The sequence below is a fragment of the Pleurodeles waltl genome, chromosome 5 (assembly GCF_031143425.1).
Source record: "Pleurodeles waltl isolate 20211129_DDA chromosome 5, aPleWal1.hap1.20221129, whole genome shotgun sequence".
In the NCBI taxonomy this organism is placed as follows: domain Eukaryota; kingdom Metazoa; phylum Chordata; class Amphibia; order Caudata; family Salamandridae; genus Pleurodeles; species Pleurodeles waltl.
In genome coordinates this window covers 1,452,237,290-1,452,256,658 of record NC_090444.1, presented here as the reverse complement: position 1 = coordinate 1,452,256,658, position 19,369 = coordinate 1,452,237,290, and positions in this window count along the sequence as shown.

The window sequence follows — 19,369 nt, the reverse complement described above, 5'->3', positions numbered from 1 at the left end:
GTTAGCACATTATTTCATGCACTGAGCATGTTAGTCATAACAATAAAACAAAATTAAGCCTAGTCACAAATTCAGAGGTGCATTAGGTATTCAAATTGCACAATTTGCAGCAGGTAATACTTTACTTGTTTTTTTTTCCCTTGTAGGAAGATCAGAAAAGACCATAACATCCAGGAGAGGAAAGAGAGCATAAGTCAAATAAGTACTATATTGCACAAAACAAGATGGAAGGTTTGCACAAATCAGCAGGCTTGTGCATTACCAGGATTGTATGCTGACTCAATACTTTTACTTGACTTGTCTTGTTTTCTTTTGCAGGAGTGTTGTAAAAAAACACTAGAATTCCAGAGGCAGGAAGATTCCAAATGGAATTCCAAACAATGCCCTAACAAGATCCAACGTGATGAGGGAAGGCGAGTGCAGGTAGCCAGAAGCACAGTGCTTAATTTGTAAATAAAAAAGTGCCGTGCCCAAAGCCCTCCTCTTAAACACACGGCTGCTGCAACTAAATGTCTGAACACGGAGTACAGAGGCAGCGTAATCCTGAAGCCATCTCGGGCCTCTCAATCCATATAAAGCCACTCCCTGCCCCTTCAGGTCACTCTGCTGCAGAGAACAACTAGAATGACAAGCAGCTTACCGCACATCGTGCGCTTCAGATATTCTGGTGAAGATCCACCCCTGCCTCGCTCAGCCAGCCCCACAAGAGACTGCAGGCATGACATTTGCAGAGTTCCTATAATCATGAAGCAGAAAGGACTTCTACTATTTTTGTGGCAATGTTGTTCCCACCCCATATTATGTCAGGTCCTAGCTGTGCTCTAGATATACAGGGAGTCTCCAAAGTATTTTCTGCTGAAGGCCCCATAAATCTTTAAGATGGTCCTTATCATAGGTCTAGTAATCAAAATCAAATATTTTTCTACTTCGTTATAGGTCTGCAAGAGGAAGTTCTTTTATAAAGTTGGCCTCCGAAGTGTCCTGGATAGCATAGGATGTGGTATAAAGGTTGAGTAGTGGTACAATCGAGGTACAGTACAACACAATTGTCGAAGGTGAAATAATGATGAGAATGTCCAGCAAGAGCTGTTTTTATTTAAATAACACAGTTTAACTAATGACTATTACAGATGCATAACTGTATAATAAAAACAAGCAACTAAATAATAAAAATACACACAAATCAGGTATCGAAATAACATAAATTCAGTAAAACATTGAGCATCAATATTCATTCAATATACACAGTTTGTGATTATTATCTGATCACAGATGGACTGCCACTGATAAAAACAAATGGAATTCAAAGGATTGCAATTCCCCCAACAAAACACAGTAACTCTTAAAATAATATTAATGGTTGCTAGCTGAACTGAATTCCAGACAACATACAAAAACAAAGAACATAAAATGTACGGTGTGCGAAAGCCCTCCTTTTTTCCCTAGTCACTTCGAAAGGTTTTGGCCAGATACTGGTGGTTAGTGACTCTTGGCTGTGCCCTGGGTACTGCTAACCAGTCCAAGGGCCAGTGCTCTGTGTAAGGGGGATAGGCAAATTAGGCTAATTATAATTGGCAGTATCATCCTACCTATAAGTTCCTAATATATGGTAGGGTATTTAGGTTCAGGGACCCTAGCATAGGTAGTGCACCCATAGGTGCACTGCTGAGGTTCCCATTGTCATTTTAAAGGCAGGCCTGCCTTAGTGGCTTCTTTTAAATTAAAGTTACCCCCAAATTCAACTTTGGAATTAAAAGTACTTCCTGAAACTGCCTTATTTTAACATATAGATCACCCATAAGGTGTGCCTTAGGTGCCTCCAGGGTTGGTGGTAGTGTAATTATAAGCAGGGACCTTATAAAAGATGTTTTATAGGCCACAGTGAAGACAACTAGACAAATTTGTTTTTCCTTCATCGTAGTGAAGGGGCTCCATAGGCTAATATGGGGAGACTTTATTTTTAATTACGTCCCAAAAGGAGCTAGATATTTCAAGTTTGGGATCAAACTGTTATAATAACTCCAACAACTTGCCACTGTTAAATTTAATATAACTAGTTCAGGAAAAGAGTTTTAGAATTCTACCTGAAAGTTTCCAACTTCTCCAGTGCCCTTCTGTTATCAGCCAGCCTCTAGCAGCCTGGCCAAGCTGCCTTGACGAGGTGTGAAGTGGTCTGGGCTGAAGACAAAGGATGTGCCTGGGGGAGGATATCTACCTAAGCAGATGGTGAAACAGGATGGGGAGAGCAGTCTAACAGGTCTTCAAAGGAGGGAAGGGCATTTGGAGCAGGTCAGGACCTCCGGCATTTCATGCAAACCCAGGCAACCAGGCCCCCATTAATTAGATTAAGAGAGGGCAGGGAAGGGGTGTGTGAATTTTTGCCACACCTGGGGGTAGACTCAGCCAGATCTAACCTCCAAAATGTTGTTCCCTAGGATTGATTTTTGCCACACCTCCCAGGAAGTGGTCATCAGAGAGGGTGCTGATCTGCCTGTGATTGGACAGTCGCCATCCACTTTCCACCCAAGGTGCAAGGATACACATGGCGGAGCAGCACTCACACCTCAGATCGCTACCAGGAACAAGTCAAGAAAAGAACAATTGCCCTGTTGAACCCCTAGCCTGCACCTGGACACTGCACTCTGAAGGACTGCACCAAGTTGGGCTTTACCACAAGAAGGACTTTGCTTGACTTCAACTGGTTCAAGGAGCAACTCCCTGTTTGCTCCAGGTAAATAAATTGCTAACCAGAGTGCCCTGTCTGAGATCCTGAAGAAACTGACCAGCTGACAACTGTCCAGTAGTCATTTTTGACTTTCAGCCAGGTGCTTTCTGAGAGTTGGAGACCTAACCCTCAAGGAGCAACTCAGAGCTTCTGGAACCTTGGTGTGAGCTGTGGCCTCCTAGAGGACCTTCAAAGACCTTTTGGTAGAAGATCAAGAAGTTTGGAGAAGATAGGAAAACGTTTGTTAAAAGCTCCATAAAGGGACCGGTCATGAGTCAAGCTGGCTTACAGCGACCATGACCCGGCCTGACTTGCAGGTTCGTCTCACTGAGAAGCTCCAGAGTCCCAAACTCCCAGGATTTCACCAGGGGCTCATGGAAAGGCAATCCGACAACGTTGACTCGCAATCGGCTTGCTGTGGAGGGTCATCCAAAGTTGGAGAGAAAAAGCTAAAAAAATATGACAAAGTTTGAATGTAAAAATTTCACTGGGACTTCTCGTGCAGCGTATCCAAGGAGGGCTCCAGGGACATTGGATCCAATTTCAACTTAAGCCTGGATGAAGATTTCATCCCAAAAAATCAACTAAGTCAGTAGGTGGAATTCTTTACTGAGGTCTTCTGCAACGCGTATCCGAAGAAGGCTGCATGGAGGTCAGATCCCATCTGCGAATTCGTACCAGTGAGAAAAATATTCAAGAAAACGACTAAGTCTGAAGGTAAACCTTTGACGGAGACCTCTCGCTTGTTGTAACCTAGCAGGGCTCCATTGCAGTTCACCTCACATTTTGACTTTGATTGGCCAGGGTGCAACCAGATATCCCGAGTGGCACTTTTAGTTTCTCTGCGCTAAAACACATTAATTTAAAATTCATATCTCTGGTTCCCTGTATTCGCTTTTATTAGCTTTGGTGTCAAATTAAAGATAAAAATATTTCCTATTTTTATAAAGTGGTTTTGGATATTTAAACTTTTTTCTGTGTTTTATTTTATTACTGTATTGTGATATTTGAATGCTTTACACACTTTGGGCCTCATTACAACTTCGGTGGTCTTCATAGAAGTCCGCCAAAGCCTCTGCAGCAAGCATACCGCCAGTGCTGGGGGTGTGCTTGCTGCCCTATTATGAGTGTTCTGCTGGGCCAGCGGGCAAAAACAGCGTTTCCGCCCGCTGGCCCAATGGAAAACTCACCACAACTCACCACAACATTGATGCTGGTTCGTAATCGAGCTGGCAGTAATGTTGTGCGACATCCTTACCACACTGTAGGTTCCTTTCCAGACTTCTGTAAAATGCAGCCAAATTGCCTTGTCCCAAACGTACACTCTTCTTTCTAGAAGTGAGGTTGGCCTAAATTTACTAGTGTCCAACATGAAAAATGGCTGCCATGTGTTGCACAAATGCCATAAAACAGTGCAGCGGCATACTTTCAAAGAGTTACTTTCTGAAGTTGCTCTCAACGCTATTCATACTAAAAATGGCTGTGTTAAACAATTCATGCCCTTTCAGTATGCTGCACAGGCAAGTCTATGGGTGTTTTTTCAAAGTCTTTGTACTATAAGTAAGCCCTCAAGTACAAACTCAGTGCAACCAGCAGCAGGCATGTAAGATGTATATGTTAGGGTATAGCACGTGTTACATGCAGCATTATATGTAGGTCTATGAGGTGATCGGTCCCAGAGGCTGTGTGGGGGGCACGTGGCCCCACACTCAATATGATAAAAGCCCTGGGGGTGGTGGTCCCAGGGGCAGCAGGGGGACCGGGTGGCCCCCGCATTAAATTAGCAATGCCCCTGGGAGTTGCCCCACCAGGGAGCTTCAGAATAAAGAAGCGCAGGAGCCCACACTTCATTTGTTTTTTCATAAAGTGTCACTGGATCCGTGGATCTGCCATGAATCACAGCAAAAAAATAAAAAAAATGCAATTAGCTTTTGGAGGGGGTGGGGGTCCCTCCTGGAGCCCAGCACCAAAGCTGAGAGGTCAGGGCATGCCTACTGTATCTCCTTTTGTTTTTTTGTTATGTTTTATTTATGGGACTCTGCTGAAGCCGAGTCCCAAGATGGCTGCCACACTTCCTGGTTGAAGTGTTGAAAGCGAATCAGAGCTGTGCATTTCCCTGCACAAACTTGTCATTATTCACAAAGTTGTTGCGGGGATCCACATCCCTAGATAAATACATTTATTTTCCCTTCAACATCTTAAAAACTACTGAAGGGATTTACACCAAATAAGCACAATCCGCATATCGAAAGTTAGCTTTCTCCCAAATTTAGTGTACTTCCATCCAGTGGTTTGGGCTGTAGTTGTGTTCAAAGGTCTTATGGGAATTAACATGGGAAACACAACTTTTTGACCCCCCCTTTTCTTGGACCCTGCTTGGCAGATCACACTGAAGCATTGCATGTGCAACAAGAATCACTGGAGCACTTTTTTGGGAACATTTTGTGAAGATTCACCAAATGGTGCCAAAGAAATAGGCAAGTCCAAAAATGCTTATTCTTTGGAAACAGAGTCCTAAGTATAACTACATAGTGTCGACCACCACTAGGTAATATACATAAAATTCAGCTGTTAGAGTTATTTCAAGTAACTATAACTTGTTCCCTAAAGTAACTATCACTCTAGCCATCACCATGCACAGTTTCTCATCAATAATTTTCCTGAAAATGTTACAGTGATATTATCAATGATGTAATAGAAAATGTCATAAGTGATGTAATATACATATTTCCTACTGGTGGTCGTCAGTAAGTAGTTACAGTTAGGACCATGTTTTCACAGGAAAATGATGTTTTGTCTTGCTTATATATTTGGTGTTGTTTGACGAATCTTCATGAAATTTTCCAAATAAGTGTGCCGGTGATCTTTGTTGCGCATGGAAAGTTTAGGGGTGATCGGTCAACATCTGTTGAATGAGGGCCTATTAAAATGGGGGTCAATAAAAGTGTGTTTCCAATGTTGATTCCATTATGAGTTTTGAACACGACTACAGCCCTAACCACTGAACAGAATTAGACCAAATTTGGCAGAAAGCTAGATTGTGTTCCACAGATTGTCCTTTTTGTAATTTGGTGTACATGTTTCAGTAATTGTTGAGAAATAAAAGGAAATCCAAATTTGTATATATAGGGCAGTGGATGTTTCTCAACAACTTTATGGTTATTGCATCAATTTTGCGAATGCACACACCAACATGAATGCCATGATTGGCTGGCTAAACCTGTAGCAGAGAGCTGTGGCTGCCGTTTTTAGTTAATCAGAACTGTCCCCAGGGCTCAAATGAAATGGCAGAAAGTCACATAGGGGTCTTTGAGGGACCTCAGATGCATAGAACATGTAACAAAAAAGTGTTCTTTTTCTTCAAGCATGATATTTGCGAAATCGCCATCCTCTGCAGCATGGCCCCCCAGGTAACGCTGTGACAAATTTGCAAATAACACCAAATTTTTTTTAAAACATCCACAGAGTCATTCAGACACTAATTTATTAATTTATAGATGCACTCAGAGACTCGTGCACCTACCCACACACCCACTCACGACTCATGCACCCGCTCACACAACCACTGATACACTCATGCACCCACTCACAGACCCAGTCCGAGACTCACACATCCATTTTCAGACCCAGACACTCATGCACCCACTCACAGACACACTCAGCCACTCACACACACACTCAGAGAGCCACTCAGACACATACAACCACTCACAGACCTACTCAGAGACTCACACACCCATTCGCAGACCCACTCAAAAACTCATGCACCCACTCACGGACCCACTCAGACACTCCTGCATCCACTCATATACCTACTGAGACACTCTTGCACCAACTTACAGACCCACTCAGACCCTCATTCACCCACTCACAGACCTTCTCAGATACTCATGCACCAACTCACAGATCCACTCAGACCCTAATGAACGAGTTACTTACCTTCGGTAACGACTTTTCTGGTGGATACATTAGCTACCTGTGGATTCCTCACCTCATGAATACTCCCATGGCGCCAGCATTCGACGGAAATCTTCTTACTAGTCTCTGCACGTCGACGAGGACGTCACTGTCTTGCACGCGACGCCGTCTGACGTCATACAGGCAATAAGAGGTCCTCGACGACGTGCAGACGTCAGTACCAATCATTTTTTACGTGCATGAGAACAACCAGGCAATGCAATGAAAGAGCAAGGCAACATCCATTATATTGTAAAATACACCACATTGTATGAATAACTGTAAATCTTTTTATGTACATATATATATATATAAAACTCTCTCTTTTAAAATATATACACACACCAAGTATATACCATATACACATATATATATACAAATATATTATATATATACATCTATTGCACCCGCAAGGACCAAGAGGAGCGCACTCAAGGATTACTTGGCAAGACCATAAAGGCAACGGGGAGGCGGGTGGGACCGTGAGGAATCCACAGGTAGCTAATGTATCCACCAGAAAAGTCGTTACCGAAGGTAAGTAACTCGTTCTTCTGATGGATACAACTACCTGTGGATTCCTCACCTCATGAATAGAGTCCCAAAGCAGTACCACGCCCGGCGGTGGGTGCCTAAATGGTCAAACCAAGAAATCCTGCAGCACTGACCGTGCAAAATGACCGTCCCTTCTAACCTCAGAATCTAAACAGTAATGTTTTGCAAAAGTGTGAAGGGACGACCAAGTTGCGGCCTTGCAGATGTCGACCACAGGAACACCTCTGGCTAAGGCCGAAGTGGCCGACTTAGCTCTGGTGGAATGAGCTCTAATGCCCTCAGGAGGATCCTTCTTTGCCAAAGAGTAACATATTTTAATGCAAAGAACAACCCACCTGGATAGTGTTCTCTTGTGGACTGCCTTTCCTCTCCTCTTGCCCACGTATCCAATAAACAGCTGATCCTCCAGCCTGAAATCCCTTGTTCTATCGATAAAGAAGCTCAACGCTCTCTTTGGGTCCAGACGGTGCAGTCTTTCTTCCTCTTTGGAAGGATGAGGCGGAGGATAGAACGTGGACAAAGTAATTGCCTGAGCCAAATGGAAGGGTGAAACAACCTTCGGGAGGAAAGCAGCCTTGGTCCTCAACACCACCTTATCCCCATAAAAAGTTGTATAAGGGGGTTTTACTGATAAGGCCTGCAACTCACTCACTCTCCTTGCTGATGTTATAGCTATCAGGAAGACTGTTTTTAAAACCAAATACCTCAAGGGGCAAGAATGCATAGGTTCAAAAGGGGACCCCATAAGGAAAGTCAGGACTAAGGACAAATCCCATTGCGGCATAACGAATGGCTTTGGAGGATATTGATTTAGAAGACCTTTCAAGAATCTGATAACAATAGGGGATTTAAATAAAGATGGTTGGTCTGGAAGACATATGAAGGCTGACAAGGCCGATAAATAACCTTTAATGGTAGCCACTGCACAACCTTTCTGCGCCAGAGATAGAGCAAAAGACAAAACGTCCGATAGATGAGCATGTAAAGGATCAATCTGCCTCTCTCCACACCACGCAACAAATTTAGACCACCTATTAGCGTAGATAGATTTAGTGGAGTGTCGCCTGGCCGCTAATATAATATCCACTACCTCAGGCGGGAGAGAGAAGGAACTCAGGTTGCCCCGTTCAATCTCCAGGCATGTAGGTGCAGACTCTGGAGGTTGGGGTGTAGAACCTGCCCCTGCGACTGTGAGAGGAGGTCTGCCATGAAAGGGAGACGGAGCGGCGGGCACGTTGAGAGTTGGAGAAGGTCGGAGTACCACACCCTCCTTGGCCAATCCGGAGCTATTAAGATTACTAGAGCCCGGTCTTGGCGAATCTTCCTCAATACTCGAGGAATCAAGGGTATGGGAGGAAACGCGTAAAGCAACTGGCCGCACCAGGTCATTTGAAACGCGTCCCCCAACGCTTCCTGCATCGGATACTGAAGGCTGCAGAACAACGGACAATGCGCGTTCTCTCGAGTGGCGAACAGATCTACCCGAGGAAACCCCCACTTCTGGAAGATTAAACGGACTTGATCTGGATGGAGACGCCACTCGTGGTCTGCCGAGAAGTGGCGACTGAGACTGTCCGCACGCACGTTCAAAACTCCGGCCAGATGGTTTGCTATCAAGCAAATCCGATGGTCCTTTGCCCAGGACCATAGTCGAAGAGCTTCTCTGCAGAGAAGGTACGACCTCACTCCTCCCTGCTTGTTTATGTACCACATCGTGGTAGTATTGTCCGTTAGGACCTGTACCGACTGACCACGAAGGGAAGGGAGGAAGGCCTTGAGAGCCAGACGTACAGCCCGTAACTCTAACAGATTGATGTGAAAAATCTGTTCCTCTGGAGACCAAAGACCTTTGATCTCCAGATCCCCCAGATGAGCTCCCCACCCTAGAGTGGAAGCATCCGTTATGACTGTTGTCACTGGTGGCGACTGCTGGAACGGCTTTCCTTGTGAAAGATTGTTGCTTGCAATCCACCACTTCAAATCCACAGCAGCATCTCTGGAGATCTTGACAGTACCCTCTAGATCCCCTCTGTGTTGAGACCACTGCCTTCGGAGGCACCACTGAAGAGCCCTCATGTGCCAGCGAGCATGCGTGACCAACAGAATGCAGGAGGCAAAAAGACCGAGCAGACGAAGGACCTTGAGGACTGGAACTACCGCTCCATTTCGAAACATTGGAACCAAATCCTGAATATCTTGAATCCGCTGAGGCGGAGGAAAGGCCCGACCCAATGTTGTATCCAGTACTGCCCCTATGAACAGGAGGCGCTGAGAGGGCTCTAGGTGAGATTTGGGCTCGTTCACCGAAAAGCCCAGGTCGAACAACAACTGGGTTGTTGACTGCAGATGACGCAACACAAGCTCCGGGGACTTGGCTTTGATTAACCAATCGTCCAAGTAAGGGAATACTGCTATCCCCTTCCTTCTGAGCTCTGCCGCAACCACCGACATCACCTTCGTGAAGACTCGAGGTGCTGAAGTAAGACCAAACGGAAGGACCGCAAACTGGTAGTGTTGCGATCCCACCACAAACCGGAGATACTTCCTGTGTGACTTGAGTATCGGGATATGAAAGTAAGCATCCTGCAAGTCGACAGACACCATCCAGTCTTCCATGTTCAACGCCAAAAGCACCTGTGCTAGGGTCAGCATCTTGAACTTTTCCTGCTTGAGGAACCAATTCAAGATCCTCAGGTCCAGAATTGGTCTCAAACGACCATCCTTCTTGGGAATCAGGAAATACCTTGAGTAAACTCCTTGACCCCTTTCCTGCTCCGGGACCAACTCCACCGCGCCCTTTAAAAGGAGGACTTCTACCTCCTGTTCTAGCAACAGGAGGTGTTCTTGTGAACAATACGAAGGGCGGGGCGGGATGAGGGGCGGAAACTCCCGAAAGGGAAGGGTGTAGCCTTTTCCCACAACACTGAGAACCCAAGTGTCCGACGTAACAGTCTCCCATTTGGTGAGAAAATGCTGTAATCTTCCCCCTACAGGAGAGGAGTGAGTGGGAAATGGTGGAAGCCTAAGGCTGCTTCCCCTGCTGCACCCCGCCAGAGGATGAGGAAGAGGCAGAGTGCTGCTGAGAAGCTCCCCTGGTGCGGACCCTACCCCTCCCCCTAAAAGATCTATAGGGATGGGAAGAGGCAGGTTGCTGATATCTTCCCCGAAAGGAAGAGGAGGAAGAGCCACGCCCAAATCCACGAAACCTCCTGAAGAATCTGGAAGAGGCCGTGGAAGAAGGAGCTTGGAGTCCCAGCGACTTAGCCGTGGCCCTGCTCTCCTTAAACCGTTCCAAGGCCGAATCAGCCTTAGCCCCAAACAGTTTGTCCCCATCAAACGGGAGATCCAACAATGTGGACTGTACATCTGCCGAAAAGCCCGAGTTACGGAGCCAGGCCTGTCTCCTTTCCACCACAGTTGTGCCCATTGCACTGGCTACCGAGTCGGTGGTATCCAGTCCCGTCTGGATAATTTGGGTCGCAGCAGCCTGAGCATCAGAGACAAGATCCAAAAGACCCTGGGGAAGCTCTGTAAACGAAGAGGAGATGTCATCCATCAGAGCATGAATATACCTCCCCAGGATACAGGTTGCATTGGTGGCTTTTAAAGCCAGACTGCAGGACGAAAAAATCTTCTTCGACTGCGCCTCCAGCTTTTTTGAATCTCTGTCCCCCGGCACCGTCGGAAAAGAACCAGGCGCTGACTTGGACGAACAGGAGGCCTGCACAACCAAGCTCTCCGGCGTAGGGTGCCTAGATAGGAAACCAGGATCAGTTGGAGCCGTCCGATACCTCCTGGCCACGGCTCTGTGAACTGCTGGGGAAGATGCCGGCTTCTTCCACACCTCTAAAACCGGATCCAGCAGAGCGTCATTAAAAGGTAATAGAGGCTCCGCCGCGGCTGAGGCCGGATGCAACACCTCTGTCAAAAGGTTTTGTTTCGCCTCCACCACCGGCAAAGGCAGGGCCAAAAAACTAGCTGCCTTCCGTACCACTGTATGAAAGGAAGCAGCTTCCTCGGTATATTCCCCCGGGGACGAAAGGTCCCACTCAGGGGAAGTGTCCAGCCCACTGGCCGACTCCAGTCCACGCAGCCCATCACCCGAGTCCTCTAGCTCTCCTTCCTCTAGGGCTCGTTGGTACTCCTGCTCCTCTAGTACCCGGAGAGCACGCCTCCTTGAATGCAGTCGTTGCTCAATCCGCGGAGTCGACAATACCTCCGCCGAAGTCGGAGATCGGCGCCGATCTTCCGAAGCCACCGACGCCGCATCCGGCGCCACAGGTAACTTCGGCGCCGACTGAAGAGCAGATGAAACGGATGGACCCACCGGAGTCACAGGCCGAAATCTCGACGTCGACGGGATGGAAATCCCTGGGGCCAATCCGTCCGAAGCCATCGGAGCGGCCACCGGCGCCGACACTGGCGCCGAGCCCACGTTCCCAAACGGGAGAAAGGGCATAAAGGGTGCCGGCCGAAGAGGCGCAGGATCACCCAAAGAAAAGGCCAAAGGCCCAGCCGGAGCACCCCCTGGAGCCATCTGTTGGAAGATGGCATACATCGCATTCAAGAATGCGGAACTATCGGCTCCAGGGGTGGGAAAAGCCGGATACTGGGGTGCCTGACTCGGAGGCGACCCCGACGCCGGCCTCGGCGTCTGCGCCGGAGAAAACACTTGAGGCTCCAATACCTCAATCACCGACGCCTGTCCAGGCGAAGTTGGAGACGCCGGAGAGAGCAACGGCGTCGAAGGATGCGGCGTCACCGTGGGGCTGACCTCCCATGTCCTCCGGCGCCGATCCGGAGACCTGGAACGAGCCTCCCTTGAATGACGCCGAGATTCTCTACGGCGCCGGGAGTCTCGATGACGCCGATGTCTTGGAGAAGACTTTTTCTTGTGATGCTTCTCCTTTGACTTGGCCATAAACAGCTTCGCCTCGCGTTCTTTAAGGGCCTTCGGATTCATGTGCTGACACGAATCACAAGTCGAGATGTCGTGGTCGGAGCTCAAACACCAAAGGTAATCGGAATGAGGATCCGTCACCGACATCTTGCCTCCACACTCACGACAAGGCTTAAATCCAGACTTTCTCTGCGACATTATTTCCACAGAGAAAGAGTACGCAGCAAGATATACACTGTAACCGCAAGAGTAACAGTTGCTCCCTCGAAGATAACCGTTTCGAATGCACGGAAAAAAGGGAACTGACGTCTGCACGTCGTCGAGGACCTCTTATTGCCTGTATGACGTCAGACGGCGTCGCGTGCGAGACAGTGACGTCCTCGTCGACGTGCAGAGACTAGTAAGAAGATTTCCGTCGAATGCTGGCGCCATGGGAGTATTCATGAGGTGAGGAATCCACAGGTAGTTGTATCCATCAGAAGCACCCATTCACGCACCCACTCAGACACTCATGCACCCACTCACAGACCCACTCAGACAGTCATGCATTCACTCAAAAACCCATGCAAAGAGTCATGCCTGCACTTACACATTCACTCACTCAGAGATCCACTCAGTCACCCATGCACCGACTGATAACTCAGGTATTATACACACACTAATTGAACCGCTCAGAGACTTATGCATGTGGGGTGAGGTGGTTGGTTATAGGGGGTTGGCTAACTGTGGCCAACCCCCACGCACACGGCCAAAGGCCTTCCGTGTTGTGGGTTTGGGTGGTTATGGGAGTTGGCCACAAGGCCTGTCTGCAGTACTTGTTTCTTGAAATTGAATGAGCATTCTTCAGTAGGCAATCTAAAGAATGCTTTTGTTTTTTGGAGGTGGTATGAGTATGTGCAGCAGGATGGTTAGTAATGTCCATTGAAGTCACAGGTGGTATGTCATTGTTGATATTGTTAACCGTTGCAATCCAGAGAATGTGTTATTTTTGTTTTTGTTCATCCAGAGGTATTACTCCTTTCACAGGAATATTGTGCATAAGGCACTATGGTCTTCAAGACAACTTTTGCATTAATGAGTCACGTTCCACCAGGCACCTTGAGGCAAAGAAACTGTGAATTAGGATCCCCAATGTCCTTTTTATGATGGATTTTGTTTTCAAAGTGCCAAATCCACTGCAGGATTCTTGGAGTTAACAAATGGCATCACTAACCGTGGTGGTACGGCGTACACCAGGCCAGCTATTGTGGAAAATGAGTGCATGTTAAGTTTGTTTCACAGCAACAGATTGATGTGCTTATGCCTATCTGCCATCTAGGGGGGGGGGGGGGGGAACAGAAAGTCCATGAGTCACCTTAGAAAATAATATAAAAAAGAAATGGTACAGATGGCCTCAATCCAAAATGAACGATGAGCCAGAATGCCGACACTACACCCGGGAATATTTATGAAAAACAAGGGATGGAAAGGTGTGCTCAGGCATTGGTCCATGCCTCGACCCATTAACAGGTCCAACGGTCTTTCTGCCCCAGTTAATGGGCGGAATGGTGAGGAGTACATCCAATTTATCTTCAGAAAGCCCACTAGACCCACAGATGTTTTTTTTAAAACAAAAGGGGGCTGTCTGCTTAGTTAATTGCCCAAAAGCCACAACCATGTTTCAGTCTGTGGAATGATTGAAAAATGTCCCACCCAATCAGTATTGAGTGGGAAGAATGTTCACCAGATGCCAGTGATATTTTTCTGAAAAAGAAATTCGGGCGGGGACTGGCCTGTCCTAATGGCATGCTGAACAACCACCCCTAAAAAACCCTTGAATCCCAGAAGCTTCCGTATCTCCATGTGAGTGGACAATTTGATTCTTTTTTGCATACGTTTGACATGTAGGTCAGCACTGCAGAGGAATTAGTACCAATTTCCTTCTAGGTGCCATAGAGAATCGTTGCCTTATTTGGGCCCTGGTCAGAAGGCAAAGAGAGAACCCTACAAACCAAGGCACTTCTAAAACCTGAAGACCCTGGAAATTTAAGGAAGGTGTGGCTTGAGTGGATCTTACTGTGGTGTACTCAGAATGCCCTCCAAATCCAAACTGTGCTTACATTCACTAATTTTCCTCACATTTCTTTGAGGGAAAGTTCTGGAATCTGCTGGTATCCACACATTTCCTATAACCCAGCAATCCTACACTACTTCCAATAAAAACCATACACCACTTGTGAGGCTCTACTAGTAACTTCTATGGTATTTTGCTTATGTAGATAAAGAGAGACATTAAGAAGACATTCCCAGCTCTAAAGCTTCAACAAAAAATGTCCCCACAGAGGGATGTTTATTCTGAAGTGTCATATTCCAATTGTGGCACTAAAAACCTGTAAACATTTGAACCCTCTCACATTTCATAACATGTATCTTCACTTTCACACTTCACATCCTTTCATTTTGTATCCTGCCCTTTTAAATAGAATCTCAATTATATGCTGTTAACCACAATCACTTTGGAAGCGCTAAGGTGAACAAAATAAAAATAAAATAGAAAATAGAATAAAATAGAAACAAGGACCGTAATGTCAGGTAATACATATGAGAGCAGATCATATGTAATGGGTGCTATCACTCAGTCTAGTGAGACCATCCAGTTTGGACAGCAGAACTGTTAAGCCACTCATAGAGGCTTGGCGAAGCTGTAGTGATTATAACTTACAGCTCCAAATATGTATTTGGAGTGGAATTATTTCATGAGAAAATATTGGTTAATGTTGTCAAGTTATGACAATGCATGCATGTTGCTGTCTCTGCTAGATTTCAATCCTTTCAAATATAAACAATTTCACAAAAGAATAGCTTAGAATTCCTAATTTAAAAAATGCTCTGAAATACCTATGTTTCATAATAAAAATATGTCAGGTTCTGAAAATAATAGTTTGTTATTTTAACAACAGAAGTGTGCACTTCTACTTTGCCATAAAAGGGCCCCCATTATGCCAAGGTTGGTGATCTTCATCTCAAGTATCATCACAATCTTCTATGGCTATCCTTGAACTTGAGTCTGCGGTCCATGGTGCCATGAATGCATGCAATAGGCCAGGAACTGAAGCCAGCATTATACCAATACGGGTGCTACTCTGCTATGGTGTCCAACAATAGGACAAAATATACTACAATTAGTGAGGGCCAGCATTGTACTATGGATGGCCACTATAATGTCATGAATGCCCATAATATGCCATGAATGACCACTGTCTGCCAGGCCATGTTAAATCATTGATATGTCTTCTTTCTAAACTGAGTTTTTCTTGTTTTACCCTGTTTATTTCCTAAAAGTAACATTGTTTTGCGATGTTGCTAACGTTGTACCACGTGTAATGCTTTATGGTAGACTTTCCTGCTTACATTAAGCTGCAAAACTAAACTTGAATTTCTTGACACATTATTGGCCTCGTGACAAGGCTGGCAGTCTTCAGACCAACCAGCCCAGCGAAGGCGTTCAGGACCAGACTCTGGTGGTCAGGCTGCCAGGGTTCTGCCAGCACCACTGGGATTGGTGATCTTGACAGTCTGGAAGTGGCAGAGATTGTAACCCGCCAGGGCAGTACTGCATGCATGAAAAAGCTGGGGGAGAACAAGTGCAGGGGGCCACAGGGGGACCACAGCGGGGCCCCTGCACTGCCCATGCATGTGGCATGGGCAGTGCAGGGGTCCCCCTGTCCAGCACTGTTTCAATGTTCACTGTCTGAATAGGATGGTTGTTAATATGACAGCGGCCACCCTGTTGGGTGTTTGGCAGATGGGCCTTCTTGTTTGCCAAACTCACAATGAGGGCCCAAAAGTGAGACTGAATGGCTCTCATTGAGCGTCTCTATCATAAATAACAGATTCATTCAAACTCTTGTTGCTCACTGATATGATGTAGCAAAACTGGTAAACGAAATTTGATTAGTATGTATCATCATGGGCACCTTAGTGATCACTTTTGCAATTAGGAAGGATTTCTTGGCTTACGAGCAGAAATGATCAAATTTTATTAAAAGAAAATGCATGATAAACTTCCATTTTTCTTGTGCATTCTTGTGTAAATTACATTTTAAAATATATTTTTATTTATTTTCCAATTACCCAGGGCAGTGCTTGCTTCTTCTTTAAACGCATTTACCAAGGTAAAGCAGTACTCCAGTAATACTGTTTTACCTGTGTTAATATGCCTTTTTGAATTAGGCCTAAATTGTTGTTTGTGGATCAACCTCTATATGTTTAAAATTACAATCCACTGACCAAGAATATACATTATTAGTGCTCCATGGGAAAACGGAGTGGAAACGCAAAGAACATCTTTATAAAAAGGTTTTAAGTTTGCATCGACGCTGTGGCGTGTTGACCCTCAATTCTATAATACTGTGGAGAGTGTCAGAAAACTACTTTATATATATTTTTATGCGTCAGAAGAAGAAGCACAATATATTCAAGATATAAGGAATTAGAAAAAACATTCATCCGAAGCGAGCCACCTTAGCAAATCAATTATTCAATGTGCTTATTATTGCGTTCACAGTTAATGAGAGGAACACTGTGGACATTATACATTCAGTGAAGGTACAAATCTTCTGTATGTAGATTTTAATGAAAACACTGCTCCTTTGTACACGTTTTCTTCTTAATTAGAAACAGCAATGAAATGAGTAGTCCAATTATAAGAGAATCAGACGGCTGCTATATTTAACGTTTGTTTAACATGTGTGTTTCAAACTTAAAATTATCTTTGTTACATCTTATTATATATTTGAAAATTCTATTGTTCAACGTAACACGTGGGGTTTACCGTCTTATGCATCTTATTGCTTTTTTTCACGAAACCCATCCTATATTTAAACCTAGCAGCTTTTACAACTTATTTTAGGTAGGAGTCCATCTTTAGAATTAAAATCTTCCTAGCCAAAACAATGAATATAAAAATTAACTCAATTTTAATATGAAAATTGCATTAATAGTGTTCGCAGTTTGTAGTGAAAGATTAGAGTCGATGTCAACAGATATACATTGGCAGCAATTGAGAATAAACTTCATTTGGTTAGAAATAAGAATTCACTCTATTAAGAGTAGAGCTGAAAGGAAAAACAATAAAAACAAAATCTTGCTCTTAGAAGAACAATATATAATTATGCTGTGTCAATCTCTTATCATGGAATAATATTCGAAGCTGCTGTTTCTACTGAATGGGTGTTATGGTGAGTGTTCCCAAGTAACGCCGACAGAATTTGACACATTTCCAAATTCCCTAAGGGACCCCATCCCCTTTGAGAATGGCAGTAAAAACATTTTTTTTGCCTGCTCGTTTCATTTTTTGTTTTTGAAATGTATCTCGTTTTCCTTTAAGGAAAACGGGATGCAAAGCTTAAAAAAAAAACAACCTTGGGAGGGCGGCCATTCCAAAGGGGGTTGCAAATTGCGACCTACCTCATGCAAATTCATGAGGTATGGCATTTGCGACCCCCTTACGAATCGCAAACAGTGTCATTGACACAGTTCAACATAAGGTTTTGCAACTCGCAAATTGCAAGTCGCTCTTACTCGCAATTTGCGAGTCACAAAACAATTCTTTCGCACATATAGCCCTATGTTTCCTTGTTTTTTTCCTCTTTCTATGTGGGCAGCACAATGCAGCACATCTGCTGCACACGTAGAAAGAGGAAAAAGCCTCCTTTTTGTGCAGGGAGGTGTCTCGTCCTGCAGAAAATCAATCATCAGTACAATGCAGACACCCTTCCACCATGGTGCCAGGGTGCCTGGGTTGGCGCATGGCAGCCCATTGAGCACCAACATATGGGGAAAGGGCAGGAATGTACTGTGTCTCATAGATATGACACATTACTACCCTTTCCATTTAAAGCACTACAGCGCAGCACGATCCCTTGTGGCGCTGCTTTGCAACAAAATCTTCCAAATGAGGCCATCTCATTCCACTCAGAAGAGATTAGTCCACCTCATTGGAGGTAACACCAGAGCAAGGCTCGGTCAAAATAATGATTACTCCTGAACAAAATACAATATAATAATAATCTGTTATTTGGCATCTATCCTTTTTGTTATTACCGTTGTGCTTAAGTTTGAAACTCTTTTTCTTTTTTTTTAAACATCTTTTTTATTGATTCTGCACATCAAACAACAGCAATTACAATTTGTCATGTTAGATTTTAGTTGATCCAACATAACATAGAACATGCATAACAATAACAGCGCAGGTCTAGTCTCCTTCCATTTTACATGTCTTGCATCTTACAGTTAAATCACATGGCATCTCTAATGTCATAATTAGCAGCTGGTGAATACCCTCCTATTTTTACATTTATTTCTCAGGTGAGTCGGGGCTTGGACCGGAAGTCGCTTCTTTGTGTATGTGTGCTCCACTTATGTATGTTACGTCCATGTGAGGTATCCTTGTTCCGTGCGGGGTTATATGTGGCCTGTGTCCTGTCTGCTTTTCTGAGTTAATATCAGTTTTCATGGTGGGCGCTTGTCGTTTTTAACCTCCAGTTTGGCCACAAATGTTTCCCAAGCGTCGGACCCAGTATGTTTCTGGCCTTCATCTACTAACTTACGTAGTATCTGATACTCTGTGCGTGCCCAGCGCAATGTCAAGGCACGCCATGGTTTCAAGTCCAGTGGTTTAAGGGCTTTCCAATTCATAGCAATGAACCTTTTATACATTACAAAAGCTATATCTGCACACCTATGTATGTGTTTATGCTTTTTATCCCTCTTCCTGACACCCAGCAGGCAGGAGCTAGGATCTAGTTTGAATATAAGGTCTGTAATATCTGATATGTCAGCCACTACCACCCACCATTCCGATTCCAGGGGACCACACTCCTAGACCATATGGTAAAAGTTGACCGATGGGGAATTACATCGAGGGCATTGAAAGTCCGCCCCAGGAAACATGCGCTTCAGCCGTGCAGGTGTGAGGTATGTTTGATGTGTGTAATTAAATTGAGTGTATCTACACCTGGGGTTTCTTGACACACTGCGAGTATGAATTAAAGCCTGGGACCGATCCTCAGCTGTCAATTGATTCGGTAACACAGTATTCCATCGAGTTCTAACATTTTCTAATCCGTTTAAGGGGAATGTGTTTAAGGCTTTGTATGCATTTGTTATAACTTTGTTCTGGTTATCGTATGTTAGCATGTGGTGTAACAAAGGGGAGGTAATAGGTTCCTGATCCCCTGACGTCCACGCCTTCT